General features: G+C 37.4%; 1 protein-coding gene and 1 pseudogene across 1 annotated transcript in view; both read left to right on the top strand.

The window, feature by feature from the left end:
• Window positions 1-15,936, top strand: part of TENM3 (teneurin transmembrane protein 3) — a 3,497,142-nt gene that overhangs the window by 969,051 nt on the left and 2,512,155 nt on the right. The window lies entirely within an intron of this gene.
• Window positions 3,384-4,088, top strand: LOC138170349 (endothelial differentiation-related factor 1 pseudogene; annotated as a pseudogene).

Raw genomic sequence — 15,936 nt, 5'->3', positions numbered from 1 at the left:
ATCCTCAAATTTAACTAAACTTTCTCTGACCTCAAAGGAAAAGGTTTCAGGCTCCCATTAAGGAACTCAAGAGAGAAGGAGACTGAGGATTACATCCTTGGATTTGTAATTCATAGCGTTTCCACAACAAAGCTTCTGCCCTTTCACATTCTTATAATAGCCTTGGATGAATCTTTGTCACTTTTTTTTAGCTAGTTTTCTCTCCCTATGCTTCCCTTCCAGTTCTCCATGGCCTCTCATAGCTTCTTATTCTGCAAATCCATGTGGTTTCTACTATTGGGGGCTGAGTTTCTCCTTCAATCTTTCTCCTGGCCTCATTGAATTTTCAAATGACACCTAGAAAATTAGTCTATTATTCTTCATCCTTTATTGCTTCTTTTCTGATTCACTTAAGAGACTCATTCATACTTTACAAAGGAGTATTGTGGGACCTGACTGCTTTTTTATAATTAGTTTAACACCTTGTTATCTTGCCTTTTTTCCATGCTGGGGTTTGTAAGAGACCACCTCTTTTGCATACGGAACTTTAGTACAATGGAAGGACCCCTGAGTTTCAAATCTGGAAGTCTGGGCTTCAATCTCATTTCTATTACTTATTTGCTGTGTAAAATTCAACAAATCACTGGTGCCTTCCTTGCTTCTTCTGCCAAATGGCATGATAAAACTTAAGAAAATTGTATGGTACAAGACAGATGGTGAATTTGAACTCAGGAATATTTCAGTTCAAATCCCACCCCAGATGTTTACTAGTGACCATGGAAAAGTTACTTAATCTTTACCTTACTTTCCTTATCAGTAAAATGAAGACGATAAAAGCATTTACCTCCAATTGGTGTGTCTAAGGAAAACAATATGATATTTATAAAATGATTTCAAGCCCTGAAGCATTACACAAATGTTAAATGAAGTTATTATTGTTCTTCACCTCACACTGTTGTGATGAAGATTAAATTAAATTAAGCAAAAGTTGAATAACAACTTGTCAGTATTGTTGCAGAAGTAAATAAAAATGTACTAAGTGAGTGTTAGCAATTATTATTACTGTCTAACCTCTGAAAATATCCTTTATTAACCCAGGACTTTAACTTTTACATAATCTTCATATGGTACAAACACATTGGGGAAAATATGCTTAGGTTGCATAGGACATGGTGACGTGTCTTGTACTCATGCAGGATTGAATAGGCTCTATCTTCCTCTCTGTACACTGAATTTCTTCTAGTTCCCACTACCTTGCATGGCAATCTTTGGTAACATCAAATAAATGTTGTCCTTCCCTTTATATGAAGACTGAATGCCCTTTGCATGATGGTATAATCTAGTTTATTGAGAGCAATCAGTCCTTCCACAACCCTAGTTTCATCACTGTTAGAGTACAAATACATATATAATTTATTTCAGAAATGACCTTTCCTTGGGTTGGAGTGCCTTGAATGCGGTAAGGAAAACTTTGGAGAGGCAGTTGAAGAGAAGGTAAATCCCTCAAGGTAGTTATGCCAAGAAAGGGACAGAACCTGAAATTCAAAAGACTTTATATAGACACACAATTATTTCCACCTTAAGATGTATTTTTTAATTAAGATGTATTATTGAGAAACAGCTGTTGTCAGTAGCCTTAACAGGAGCTATTCTCATTATAGATACATCTCTCTTGCACTAAAGCTGATTATTGTCAGTGAATAAAATTAGCAAGAGACTGAACCTTCCTGTTTGTTTTAGTTAGACTATTAAAGAACAGTTGTAAAACAGTATTTTGGAAGAATAAGAATGCCAGTTCAGACCCTGGTGGTGGATCAATGTAGGAAGAAGTTGTTTTGAGATGTTCTCATTTGGATTTCCTTATACCTATGTTTCTTTTTGTTTGTTTCTATATGTTATATGGGTTTTTAGGGAATCTTGAGCATGAGGCTGTGCAGTAAGCTTCTTGAAATTTTAGGTGCAAAGAAAAATCAGAGACAAAAAATTGATAGCTGGGTCATTGCATTTGCATTTTGAAGTTTCTTTTTAACGTGAGTACTGAGGAACTTTTAAATAAAAGTCAAGGTGATAAAGGTCTTATGATAATAGGTTGGTGACACTGGGCATGTTTAGCCTGTGGAATGTCCCAGATGGATTCGATAGCTGTCTTAGGGCTTTTTATGAGGTTTAGACTTGCTCTTTTTATTTTTAGTTTTCAACATTCATTTTAACACACTTTTGAGTTTTAAATGTTTCTCCCTTCCACCTATCTCCCCTCCCCAAGATGGCATGCAATCTGATATAGACTCTATGTATACATTTATATTAAACATATTTTCACATTAATCATATTGTAAAGAAGACATAAACAATGGAATGAACCATGACAAAGAATAAAGCAAAACTAAACAAAAAAGAGAAAGAGAACAAATAATTTGTGTAGATCTGCAGTCAGATTCCAGAGTTCTTTCTCTGGATGTTGATAGCATTTTCCATCATGAGCTTAAAATTGTGCAAAAAATTTTAGAATACTCTGTATTTCTTTAATGCCTACAATGTGCAAGGTACTGTGGAGATTCCTGTCTTCAGGGAGTTCATAGTCCACTGTGGGTGGAGTAGTGTAAAATGTATACCAACAAGTAAACACAAAGTGTATCTAAAATGATATGATGCAATTTTAAGACAGAATGTTAACAACTATGGGGTCCTTATATAGGAGGTAGCACCTGAACTTTGCCTGGAATAAAGCTAATGTTCTAAAACTTAGAGGTGAAGAGAGATAGAAATGAAAGACCCATTCAAAGGATGACAGAATAGAAAAAGGAAATGCAGTCACCTGCGTGGAAAACAGTCTAGTTAAAATGGAATAGTCAATACCTTAGGAAATGAGAAGGTAACAAGCATTAAGTACCTACTATGTGCCAGATACTGTGCTAAGTGCTTAGCAAATATCATTTCATTTCTTTTCTCATTTGATCCTTACAACAACTCTTTATTATAACTATTTTGCGTTTGAAGAAACTCAGGAAGACAAATGTTATGTTACTTGCCCAGGGTCATACAACTACTAAGCACGGAATCTTTAAGGCAGATTTAAACTCAGGTGTTCCTGATTCCAAGCCCAGCAATCTATCCCCTGTGGCATCAAGCTGCTTCTGATAGAGTAATATGAAGTAAAAATGAAGAGGTAATATGGAGGGTCTTAAATGCCGTGAAGGAGTTTCAGTTTTATCCTAGATGAAATGAGTTATTGAAGGTCTTTGTTGTTGTTGTTTGGGTTTTTAATTTTTTTTTTTAATTAGGGAAGTTACTCTATTTAGAAACATTAATTTGGAAACTTTATGATGGATGGATTTGAAAAGAGAGTGACAGGAAGCAGAGAGGTCAATTAAGAGGTGCTTTCAGGAGTGAGGAGAGTAGCGAGCGATTGAGGCAGGCGGAGCGTTGCGTTGTGTTGCGTTGCGTTGCTCCCTGAGTCTGGCTTCCCCGAGAGCGGAGACTACCCCCTCACACTCCCGCCATGGCCGAGAGCGACTGGGACATGGTGATGGTGCTGCACAAGAAGGGCCCCACGGCGGCCCAGGCCAAGTCCAAGCAGGCCATCTTCGCAGCTCAGAGAAGAGGAGAAGATGTGGAGACTTCCACGAAATGGGCTGCTGGCCAAAACAAACAGCACTCCATCACAAAGAACATAGCCAAACTGGACCGAAAGACTGAGCAACTTCACCATGACAGGGTCACTCTAGAAGTGGGCAAAGTGATCCAACAGGGCCGGCAGAGCAAGGGACTGACACAGAAGGATCTGGCTACAAAAATCAATGAAAAGCCCCAAGTTATTGCTGACTATCAGTGTGGACGGGCCATTCCTAATAACCAGGTCTTGGGCAAGATTGAAAGAGCCATTGGTCTCAAGCTTCATGGATAGGACCTTGGAAAGCCACTTGACACAGGACCAAAGGGGAAATGAACACAAAGCCTCGAAATCAGTTCGTTCAGACTGATCTTGTCTGGTGGGTTCTCCTTCACCACCAGAATCAATGTGTCTCTTCACATTGCTAAGCTGAACACAGGGGGAGGAACCTTCCAAATCTATACCTGCTGTAACAAAAACAAAAAACAAAACTTTGCAAATTAAAAAAAAAAAGAGGTGCTTTCAGTAATCCAAGTGAGAGGTAATGAGGAGCTGACCTAGGGAAGAGCCTGTGTGTCTGGTGAGAGATGGGCAGATATGAGAGCTATGAAGAAGGTATACTTTATACAACTTAGCAATTAAATGGAAGGGTTAGGGGCAGAGAAGAATCAAATTTGACTCCATGATGTTCTCAATAGACTCCCCAAAATTGTATGTGCCTGGAAAAGAAGGCATGAGCTAATCATGTCACCAAAGTCACAGATAAAGGTCATATGTTTCTTGGACTGATATTCATGGAATACCAAAAGAACCAGAAGAAAGCCTCTGACTGGTTGCTTTGGCTCTCTTCACATATTCATGGAAAGATCTGGGTAAAGATCAGTGTGTATTAGAGCTTGCATGGGTTGTAATCTCCTACAGTAGAGGAAGAACTCATGCTTACAAGACCCTGGTTGCACTAAGGTATGAAAATAGTTTTCTTTGTGCGTTTATGTCACATTTTGGATATTTTTGTCTTGTTTTTTTTTAAGTATCCGTTCATCTCAACCTCCTATGTGGTAATACTAGGACCCAAGGGTCCATCTGTTTGAAGTTTTCTTCCTGGAAATAGTGGGAATATAAGGGTCCCATTACAAATCCTTGGTTTGAAATACAGGTAATAGCAAACAATTAAGAAAAGCATCAGAGAGTCCACAGGAAAGATAAGGCTTTAATGATATCTTCCTTGGTAATATCTACTGTGATGACACAAACAGCATCTATTGAGAAGGTACTTCCCGAATAAAGCAACCCACCCATCTCATCTGTCTTTTGCTCAATGCTTCAGTTTCTTTATTGTGTATTTTTTTCTGGTTATAACAGAGGTAATATCTGAAGGGCAGCCCATTGTAAATGGATATTAAAGTCAAGGTCTAGTCTAGTATTTAGTGATGCCAGGAAGTGGAAAAGAACACTCACCTTCAGTCTCTGACCCGAATCTCTCTCAGGTTTCCCCTGGAAAAGGCTTTAATGTCCTCATGCATGCTTTTTCCTCATTTTCTTCTTTTTAAAAATATAATGAAACAATTTGTGTAATACCAAAGCTATGTCCTGCTGAGAACTATCAAGAGTACGGCCATGAAATGTCAGAGAAGCCATTAGACTTTTAAAGAAATATCAACTGAAGCCGATCAGCATTAGAGTAAAAGGGAGAGTTGGGGAGGGGGCAGAAAGGAAAAAGAAAGAGTAATAGGAAGGAAAGGAAAAAGCTGGAGTTTTATCGAGGCTATTTCTACTTGAATTCATTTCAGTACTGCTTAATAAAAATCTGTATTACAGCAGCCTGGATGATTATTGTTATAGCAATGTCATTGCTGATATATCCAGTGTAGCATAAGAAATTCATCACAATTTGGGAGTTTATTATACAACTTTATAGTTAATGGATTTATTGATCAAAATGGTCAGAATTGTGGAAATTAATGTTCATTAAAATCATACTCAGTCCTCAGAAGAAAGAATGGGAAAGAACTATTTCATTTTTTTTCTTGCACTTATGGAGATATTTTATCAGGAAATTGTCATTAGAGATTTTTTCAAGTTGACTATTGAGATTAGTAACAAGAAAAAGGAAGTTTTAAGGACCAAGACTTAAATGACTCAATGGAACAACGAACCAATATAAAATAAATTAAAACAGTCCTGTCTTACAAACTCTCAAATACTGACCACAGAAAGGGTAGTATTATAGGAGGTAAGTATTTCAAAGGCTAACAGAAGGACTAGAGAATGGCAGTGACCAATGGTCTTCCAAGTTGATGCCAATGGAGTAAAATATATGGTTAGTTCTCCAAAGCTAGAAAAGTTTCAAATATGGACCCAGCCATAGAGGATCAACCTAGCCAAATCAGAGACGTGAATCACCAAAAACTAAGCATCCAAGTCATTTTTAATTTTGTTTTTCCTCTAATCACTTTGACTATAGTAGGAAAAAACACTATTTAGAGTAATATTACCTATTCCCTTGATTACCTGTTTGACTTTGGGCAAAGCACTACACCTAGGCCTCAGTTTTCTAACTGTAAAATGAGGTAGTTGGACTAGAGGGCCACTTTATTACAAATCTAGATAATCTTTCCATTCTATATCTATGATCTTATGCTACTAGAATGTGGAAGGGTTTCAATATGCACTTATGATGGGAACCATCATAGCAGAGAAACAATATTTTTTTCTAAGACTTAAGTATCCAAAGTCATGGCAAAGTATATGTGCAGCAGCCCTATGGCTTAATTTCTCCTTCCCAACTGCACAGGAAGAGAGAGCAGCTAAATACTTCTTCCCTCAGGGACACCCCTGAAATGCTTAGGGATTTAAGTTCCATTATTACCATACACTCTATCCAATGTGATTACTACACTCCCATATTGATTATTCAGTTGATATACTTGATGCAGTTGATAGCTTTTACAAAAGAATATTTGCCAAAAAGCTATAGCAAAGACAGACATAACCCCTTACCCCAAAATATAAACTCTGATAGGACATATCCTCTTCTGTAGATAGTAGACTGAAGGCACAAAGGTAATGAGATACCCATATGGGGAAAACAAAGAGTTGAACAGAACTTCCTAGTTCTGAAAGTCCTTTTCTCCCTTCGCTGAGGATCATAAAGTTCACTTCTGAATGTGGCAGGGATGAAAGTTGTCCTCTTGCTCAGTTGAGCTATCTCCTTGCAGGCCATGGTCCTTCAGCTACCGTGTCAATCCAATGCAAACCTGAGTCAAGCAGGTCCACCCAAAGGCTATCTTGGGTCCTTGTTAGATCGCTCAGTCTTTCCAGTTATATGAATGGTGCTCCCTTCAAAGGGTATTTATTTGACTATGATCCGAAAAGAATAAACATGAAAGAGACAGATGAAACAGAGGTGCCTTGAATTCATAGGCAATAAGGGTCTGATGCTCCTTCCCTACCCAATGGCCTATGGAAATGCTCACATAAAAGCCATCAGGTAAGAGAACTAGAACATGTCCATTGAAACCTTTTGATACAACTGGCTCAGCAGCCAATTCAAAGGCAGTAAGTGACAGAAAGAGGGAATACATGTGTGTGTCCTGAAGTGGGGGAAAGGATACCACAAATAGACTTACCAAGCCTTCACATGAATCGGAGCCAGGAAACACATTGGGAAGATAGAGAATCTACCTGAACAAAATGGGTAAAGATTAACTTTAGATTTGAAGTCTGATCTAGTTGGCAATACCCAGAATGAGGAGAATATTAATCCTATCTTTCATCAGCCCAATCCTTCAAGATACTGGGCATAGTACAAGGAAATAGTACTGGGAAAAAAGCTTGGGTCCCCTCAATTTTAGTTAATTGGCTATTACTATGAGATGGAGATAGTAATTTATTTCATAACACAGTGCCTTTTGGTGGTTCTTAAGCTTTCTGAAATGTTTACAGGATAGCAGCGGTCACGTTCAGGCTACTTAGTACGTAAATAAATCTCAATTTAGCATAGTCTTCACTAGGTTTCTTAATTGTATTACATTGAATACTGCTGGATTCCTTGCTGCTTTCCTCCTGCCCACATATCCTTCTGCCTGTTTTAGGTATCATCGGAGCACATCAAAGAGAACCCTTGACAGCCATCCTGAGCTTGGGTTGATACAGCAGTATATTGTTAGCTTACTATAAACCTCTCAAAATTCTATGAACCTCCACAGAGAGAGACTGAAGTGAACACAGGTTTTATGTGTCAAACCTAACAGATCAAACAAGTTTCTGAGAGCTAAATTCTATTGATGAGATTCAGGCACATTACCAATGACCAGGTCTCTACCTCTTTGAGGTAGGTAGGTGACTTTATGCCAAGATTCCATTGATTAGGATTTGGTTTCTAACTTGCAGTATTGACAGCTGCTTTCATCTTTACCATAATGACACAAAAAGGCTACTGTCTGAACATTTTGTTGTTGTTCTTGACTTGTTTCAGTCCTGTTTGACTCTTTATGGCTCCATTTGGGATTTTCTTGGTAAAGATATTGAAATGGTTTGCTATTTCTCTCTCCCATACATTTTACAGATGAGGAAACTGAGGCAAACAGGGATAAATGACTCACCAGAGTAACATAGATAGTTTCTGAGGCTTAATTTGGACTCATAAGGATGAGTCTCCCTGGTTCCAAGTCCAGTGCTCTATTCATTATACCACCTAGTTGTCCTATTTTTTTTAATAAGTCCTGAAGAAAAGAAAAATGGAGAAGGGGACAAATCACAACCATATTTTAAAGAGTTTGAGAAAGGTTGATGAGTCACTCCCTGTCATTGGATTGAAACAGTTTTATAATAATTACAAAGTTGAAGGATTCTAACTGACATTTGTAATAATTACCATATTTATTTTAAAATGCCATCTAAGCTGGATAATGAGCAATTTTTGATATGATTGGCTTCTTTTCGACAGAGCAGTGCTGCAGACACATTGCTCAAAGTTCACCTGTAGAGTTGTTTGTTTTCATCAGCACCATTCACAGAAACACAGCTGCCAGTTTTTGTCATTGACAGAGGCAAAGAACACTCAAAGGGCATCTTTCTTGACAGAGGGTCTTTCTTTCCAAGATTTCTTTTATTTCTTCTTGTGATCGTTCACTTTGCCCCTACTATATCTATATGATCTCGAAGTAGAAACCAAAAATCATCTGTGATTAAGGAATGTTTATGTTACCACAGCAAAAACAAGAAAATAAAAACACTTTTTAAAAGAAGGTTGATATAGCTCATTGTAGAGTAATGGCAGTAAGCACCAGTTTAGGGTCAGAAGACCTGGGTTCAAATCACACCCCTCCTATTTGCCATCTGTGTGACCTTAGGCAAGGGCCTATTCACCTACCTTATGCCTCATTTATGGAAAGCTGTAAATAGGGGTATAGGATAAAAAAGTACTTCACAGGCTTTCACATTCTTGATCACCCTGGTTATTAATGCTCTCCCCCTACCTCATGATGATCTTGTATTTGCACTGTAGGGAGATAGTTATTGAGTTATTTCAGTTCTGTCCAATTCTTTGGACCCCCCACACTTTTTCTTTCTTTTTTGGGGGGGCGGCAAAGATACTGGAGTGGTTTATCTTTTCCTTCTCTATGTCATTTAACAAATGAGGAAACTGAGGTGAACAGGGTTAAGTGACTTGGCCAGGGTCATAGAGCTAGTTAGTGTCTGAGGTCAGGAAGATGAGAAGATGAGTCTTTCTGACACCACACCTGGGATTCTATGCACTAGGGTGTCACCTAGCTACTACACTCTGTAGTTATTCTGAAAATATTTCTCTGTGTTATTTCCAAGAATAATTAATACATATATTGTAAAAGGACCACACTGTAAATTAGGTTTTTAGAATGAAAAACATAACAAAACAAGAGGCATGGGATAGTAGAAAAAATAGCTATCTTTAGAGAAAAAGGAACTGCAATCAAATCCTGCCTCAGATACTTAACTTAAAGTCATTTATCCTACCTAAGGCTAATTTTCCTCATCTGTTAAATGAAAAGATTAGTCTAGATAGCCTGTGAGGTTTCTTCAAGTTCAGCTTCTATTTTCCTTTGAGAGATCTCGAATTAGAAGATTCTAATTATGTTGTTGTTAGGTCGTTTTTCTCTCATTTCCAACTCTTCATGAACATTTTTTGGGGGGCAAAGATAGTACGGTGGTCTGCCATTTCTTTCTCGAGCTCATTTTACAGGTGAGAAAATGGAGACCAACAGGCTTAATTGTCTTGCCCAGAGTTATAGAGTTGGCAAGTCTGTCAGGTTGGATTTGAATTCAAGTTCTCTTGCCTGTAGGGCTTCTGCTTTGTTCACTATGCCACCTATCTGAATGATTCTAATTACACCATTCTGTAATCAGAGAAGATGTTTAAAGCTTTTGTCTCCAAATCTAAGGAATATTTGTTGATTTTAAATATCCATCATTGAAATTTTGAAACATATATTACTAATATTTAACATAACCACAACACTTTAAAGATATCAGTTATTCTTCATCTATTTGTTCTTCACATCAGTTCATCTGGGGGAACTATTCCCATTTTATAGATTTGATAACTATGTCTTTAGCTCCAATTAACCTAATGTCCCTCAGTAGAAGTTACCACCTAGGTGTCCTGCTTGTATATGTGGTTGTTTCACCTCCCCTTTCCCTAGGACACACATGTCCTTATCAATCAGAGTTATTTCATGAGTGCTGATATCTGAAGTTTCAAAGATAGTTTAGTTCCATATTCCCAGGATGACATATTAGAAGATAAAAGATCATTTCAGTTCTACAAGCATTTATTGAGTGCTGTGTGCTTTCAAACACTGTGGTAGATTCTAGTTACATGAAAACAAAACAATCCCTCCCCCCTTACGGAGTTCGTTTTCCTGGGGGATAGCATGTAGGAATACATGCAGAATACCTACATTTTAAAGACAACGTAATTTTAGGTTGGGGTGGGGTAAGAGCACTAAAAACTAAAGAGATCAAGATTATGACAGATTGTGACAGATTATTAAGGGCTTTTAATATCAGAGGAAATTTTCTTTTATCTTTGATCATAAGGAACTACAGAAGTTTCTTGATTGGTCAGTTTTGTGATTTAGGAATAACCATTTGGCACCTGTGCTGAGGATTGATTGGAAAGGGGAGAAAAATCAAGGCAGGAACAACAGTGAGAAGCTAGTTAGGCAGTGGATAATGAACACTCAAACTGGGAGAGTTAATTGGTTATCATTCTAGAGGACCAAAATGTTGGGCTCAAGGGACAATGTGTCCAGTTGTGAATGATCAGATCAATATTAACTCAGCAGAAGGCTCTATGAAAAGTAGGGCAGAAAGAGTCTATATGAATATTTGAAGTGGAGATGACTCTAAATTTTTACATCTTGTGCTTCTTTTGAGCTGCTGGAACTAGTATGCTAAGCATACATCTGTGGAGGGAGGGAGATGGATGGGAGAGATGTCCTCGCAGAGGAAGACTCAACAAGGCTTTACCACTGATTGCTATTGGAAAGTAGGAGAGGAAAGAGCAGAGGATGACTCCAAAGTTGTGAACCTTGGTAACATTAAGAATGATTATGCCCTCAATTGAAATAAGGAAGTACTGAGGTCACAGGATGGGAAGAAAGATTGCATATCCTATTTTGGACATACTGAATTTTAGATCCTGTTGCATGTAGGTGGCAATGCCCAGCAAATGTTTGGAAATTAGGGATTAGAACTCAGCACTCAGCAGAGAGATGATGTCCACTACATAGATGTGGTAGTCATCTGCATAGTGATGATAATTGAATCCATGGAAGCCAATTTCTCTATGTCCCAGACAACATAGCCCCCTTACTTTTCCTCAGTTAAAACACACTAGATTGAATCTCTGTGTCTTTTCATGACCTGTCTCCAATGCTTTCTTTACCAATGGTTAAAAAAATTCCTAATTTTGTTTAAAGGTCATCTCAAGTACACTTTTTCCTCCAGGAAGCTTATCAATTTACACCATCCCTCTTTGCTAATTTCCTCCCTCAGTTACTTCATATGCATTTTGTATCAACTGATTTGTGAAAATATAACTTCCCTGAAGTATAATTTAAAGTCCCAGAAGGATGGGATTCTTTCACTTTTGTCTTTCTATCCATTGCACAAGGAGAAGGGACTTGATAAATGGTTATTGAATTGAGTAAATTCTTCCCCTGCCTCCTTGGTATCATAAAGATGTATACTACATTCTTCCAGTGGCTACTCTTTCTGTATATGAGGAACAAACTAAGTTCATTGTCCATAGATAAATCCCTAAAGTCTCTTAAAACAAAAGGGATTTGCTATATTTGTGTGTGTCTATTTAGAATTACTTCATAGATTTGGATATCTGAATCACTATATGCCACATTCACCTTGCTTTTGATAAATAGAAGTTGTACATAAAATGTCTGCCAAAGGAGGAAGAAAGACACCGTGATTGTAAAAATTTTATAATTTAAATGTAGTAGGATTGTTTTTAAAAGGTTTCAAACATGTCCATTTCTTTGCTCTATTGAGCACATTCACATCTATGTGAATGGAAGTGGAAGTTGGGCTCAGTAGACTTACTTTGTCAACCCATCTGTATATTTTATGCATATTACTTAGGCATCTTGTTTTTAAGATGTGAACTTAAAAGACAGGGCCATATTTCAGTGAAAAGTAATCCCTAACTTGGAATGTTAGAAAACACACAACCCTGAACCAGTTTAAAATGCTATTTGACTTTTAAAAAAGATAACTTTCCTTGTTCATTTTTTTCAATTTTAAGTGGTTTATAGAAACTCATGGACTTCTGTACAACTGCCTACCAGACATTTTATCTGTAAAGATGAAAACAGTAAATGTACTTGAAAGTTACCTTTGTTATTTTCAAAGAGAGCATATGATTTTATTTTGCATATAGCATATCTTTTATTCTCCTATGTTTCAAAGGCTAGTACACCAAACTCTTCAATTTTAGGCAGCTGTTTTGCTATTTCTGATGCAGGTCTGTAATTTATAAAGGAAACATTCTGATCAGGATTACATTGGGGACCATAGAAATGAGCAGAATGTCTATGTTTTCCGTATGTTTTTTTTTTTTTTTAAGCAATCGGGGTTAAGTAACTTGCTCAAGGTTACAGGGCCAGTTATTTCTGGGTGTGGTGCTGAGTATCTGAGCCCGGGATTTGATCCAGGTCATCCCGACACTGGAGCCAGTGCTCTTACTCTCTGAGCCACCTGGCCACCCCTGCCATATGGTTTTTTGCAAAGGATAACTCAACCAAATTAAGTTTGTCATCAAATTGGGAATTTTTTTTAATATGAGGATAACTTTATGTTTTATTCTTTTTCTGTTTATTTTCTCTATCCCTTTTTTTTCTTTCTCCAGTTACCTTGAAGGGAGGAAGGAGGAAAGGAAGAGAAATGTAAGGAGTTGGTAAGGAAGGAAAGAAGGGGGATAATAGGAAGAAAGAAGAAAGGGGAAGAGAAAGGGAAGGTGAAAGAAGAGAGAAATCTTCTAAGTGCTAAATTTCAACAACTGGTCTGTGACAGGGAGTCTGACAGATTCTAAGGCCAGAATGGGCTGGAATAGTCAGCCATCTGAACACAGGTGACCAACCAAGTGGTTTGGAAATAAGTCTTTGTTAGCACATGGCAACTTTTTTTTTTTTTAGTTCTGAGTGGGTGTGGATTTCTGCTCTGGCTACCACCTGATAAATGAAGGTAGAGAAGAGGTAGCAGCTGGTCATAAGCTGTGACATACATTACTGTGCCTTAAGGGCACAGCATGAGGAAACAATTGACTTCAGAGAACCTGGAGAGCAGAATGCAGCCTCAGCCTAGGCTACTTTGGAAATATATGCAAACTCTTTATTTTAAGTTGTCTAAGACACCCCACCCCCTCAATTCCAATTTCAATCAGAAGTAGCTCAGCATAACAAGTTATCTGAATGTGCTAAATGTCAACTGTCACTCTTCTTTGGAATTAAAATCAAATTCCCACATCTCATACCTGATTGTTATTTTTTTAGCCTAACATCCCCTATAATTTATTTTCAATATTTATTCCTGACTTTGTTACTGGAAAAAAAATGTATTTCTTGTGTGTGCCATCATATTCAATATATTGGATAAGTGAAGTTGTCTCAATCAATTAAAAAAATAAATAGTATCAGCCACAATGTAGCAAGGGGCCATGTTCTCCATCAACTTCTCCAGTCTCTTCCTTCCTCCCTATCCCTGCCCCCACCATAATATGAAAGACTTAAATTCTTACCAAAAGACAAAAACAAAAACCAAGGTCTCACACCAGTAACTGACAGAAATAGGGTCCTATAACAGCCTATTTGCCATAGCCCATTGCAAATCAGAACTCCAGGGTTCAAATTAACTTATTCACTAACCTGACGCTTCCTAAACAGCAGGGATAACAAGTAAGCATCACCAAGTCTGGGTAGGAAAAGCATTTAAATGGGCTCTTGTAAATGTATTGTGTTGGAAAACTTTGAATGGGGTTTCACAATTGAAGTTTTGCTTGGTTGGGACATGATTTTTTTTCCCTATAGATTTGGGAACAACATTTACCCTGGTAGTATACCTGGAATCATCAGAAATTTGAATTTCTTCTTTGGAAAAAAGATTAATAAGTCAATAAAAATGGGCAAATGGTTTTGGATGCTTAGGCTTTACTTCTATTTGACCAAAAACAAAAAACTAACCCTAAAATGACACCCTTTTAAGTGAAGAATTCTTAGGAGGTTTTTACTGTGTTTAAATGTTGACTATATGTAGATAAGGCAAAGGGTTTTGAGTGGCCAGCAGGTAGAGAGTTAACATATTAGCATAATCCATTTTTACTTACAAATGTAGAATTCATGCTGATAGGTTTTGAAGAAAAATGGATATTCAGAGTAATCATTTTCAATTTATAATAACGCACCCAGTGGAATGGAACATCTGAGGACATTTGCATATGTTGACACAAAATTATGAAGCTCCAGTAAAACATGGTCTATACTAAGTAGGTAATGGCTTATAATGAAAGTAGGTACACTGGACTCAGCTGGGATCATCAAGGGGATGCAATTTAGATCCATGAGCTTTCTTCTAAGAGCATACTACCACTAATCTTTGTTAACTCAAGCACCCAGGCCATTTTCAGTTGCCATGGAATCCTAGAGAGAATAATGTAAGAAAATTCTCTGGTTTTGTGAGGCAGCACCCTACTAACAAAAAAAGATTTTAGGAGTATTGTCCTTGTTGTCAACAGAGCCAAGAGTGGCCTTCACACTGCACTTTTTTTTTTATCAGCAAAAACCCCATTTCAGTGCTTGTATTAAAGGAATGTGTTATCAGGAAAAGGAGTTGAAGTGTGGTGGGTGAAAGTTCAGACTCTAATAAATGCTGCACAACAAAGATGTTGTTGTCAACTACCTGAGTAGTCAGGGGGGAAAGGAAGTATTGAGTTTGGAAGTTATAGAGCAAGAAAGAAACTAGGAATTGGGGAAGGGAAGGGATGGTAGCGAAGGATAGAGGAGGGGAGGGAGAGGAGGACTTTGCTATTGTTTTCAGGCCTTCCTTTTGACCCAATAGCATCATCTTCAATTTCATCTGTGAGTGAGTCCTTTAAAATTACCATTAGTTCCTTGATACATCTTTGGCTATTATGGAGAAGGGGAGAAAAGCCTTTTTATTAAAAAACAAAAAGTTGGGTTTACCTCCTTTTATTAAAGACAGGATATAATAGTGATTAATAACAATATTTTGTAATAATAGCAGCTAATGCTTCTACAGCACTCTAAGGTTGACAAAGTATATGTGTGTGTACATATATATGTGTATGTGTCTATATATATACATGTATATATATATATATGTACATACAGACACATACACACATATGATTTGACCCTTAAAATAACCTTGTGAGGTAGATGCAGTTTTTATCTTTATTTCACAGATGAGAAAACTGAGTCTACCATAGGTAAAGTAATTACTTAGGTGTCACATAGCTAATACCTCTCTAAGGAATAATTTTAACTTAGTTCTTTCAGACTTCAAGGCCCATATTCCCAATATTTTGTTCTCTCATTAACTAAATAGATAGATATAGTTTTTGCTAAGAACTTATGATTCTGTCAGGATAGCAAGCATCCTTGTGAGGACATTGTTTCTACCAATGCATAGAGGAACATGCTCTGCAACTTAGATTCTTTTTAAAATATAGTTTAATTTTAGTTGCATTTTAAGTTCCACAGTATCTCTCTCCTTCCTTCTCTACCTCACACTAGGGGAGGCCACCATTTAAGAGAGATAGATATATGACATAT

The sequence above is a fragment of the Petaurus breviceps genome, unplaced genomic scaffold (assembly GCF_028583685.1).
Source record: "Petaurus breviceps papuanus isolate PSGF00001 unplaced genomic scaffold, PetGlider_PUasm1.0 126, whole genome shotgun sequence".
In the NCBI taxonomy this organism is placed as follows: domain Eukaryota; kingdom Metazoa; phylum Chordata; class Mammalia; order Diprotodontia; family Petauridae; genus Petaurus; species Petaurus breviceps.
This window is presented reverse-complemented; position numbering and strand designations above follow the sequence as displayed.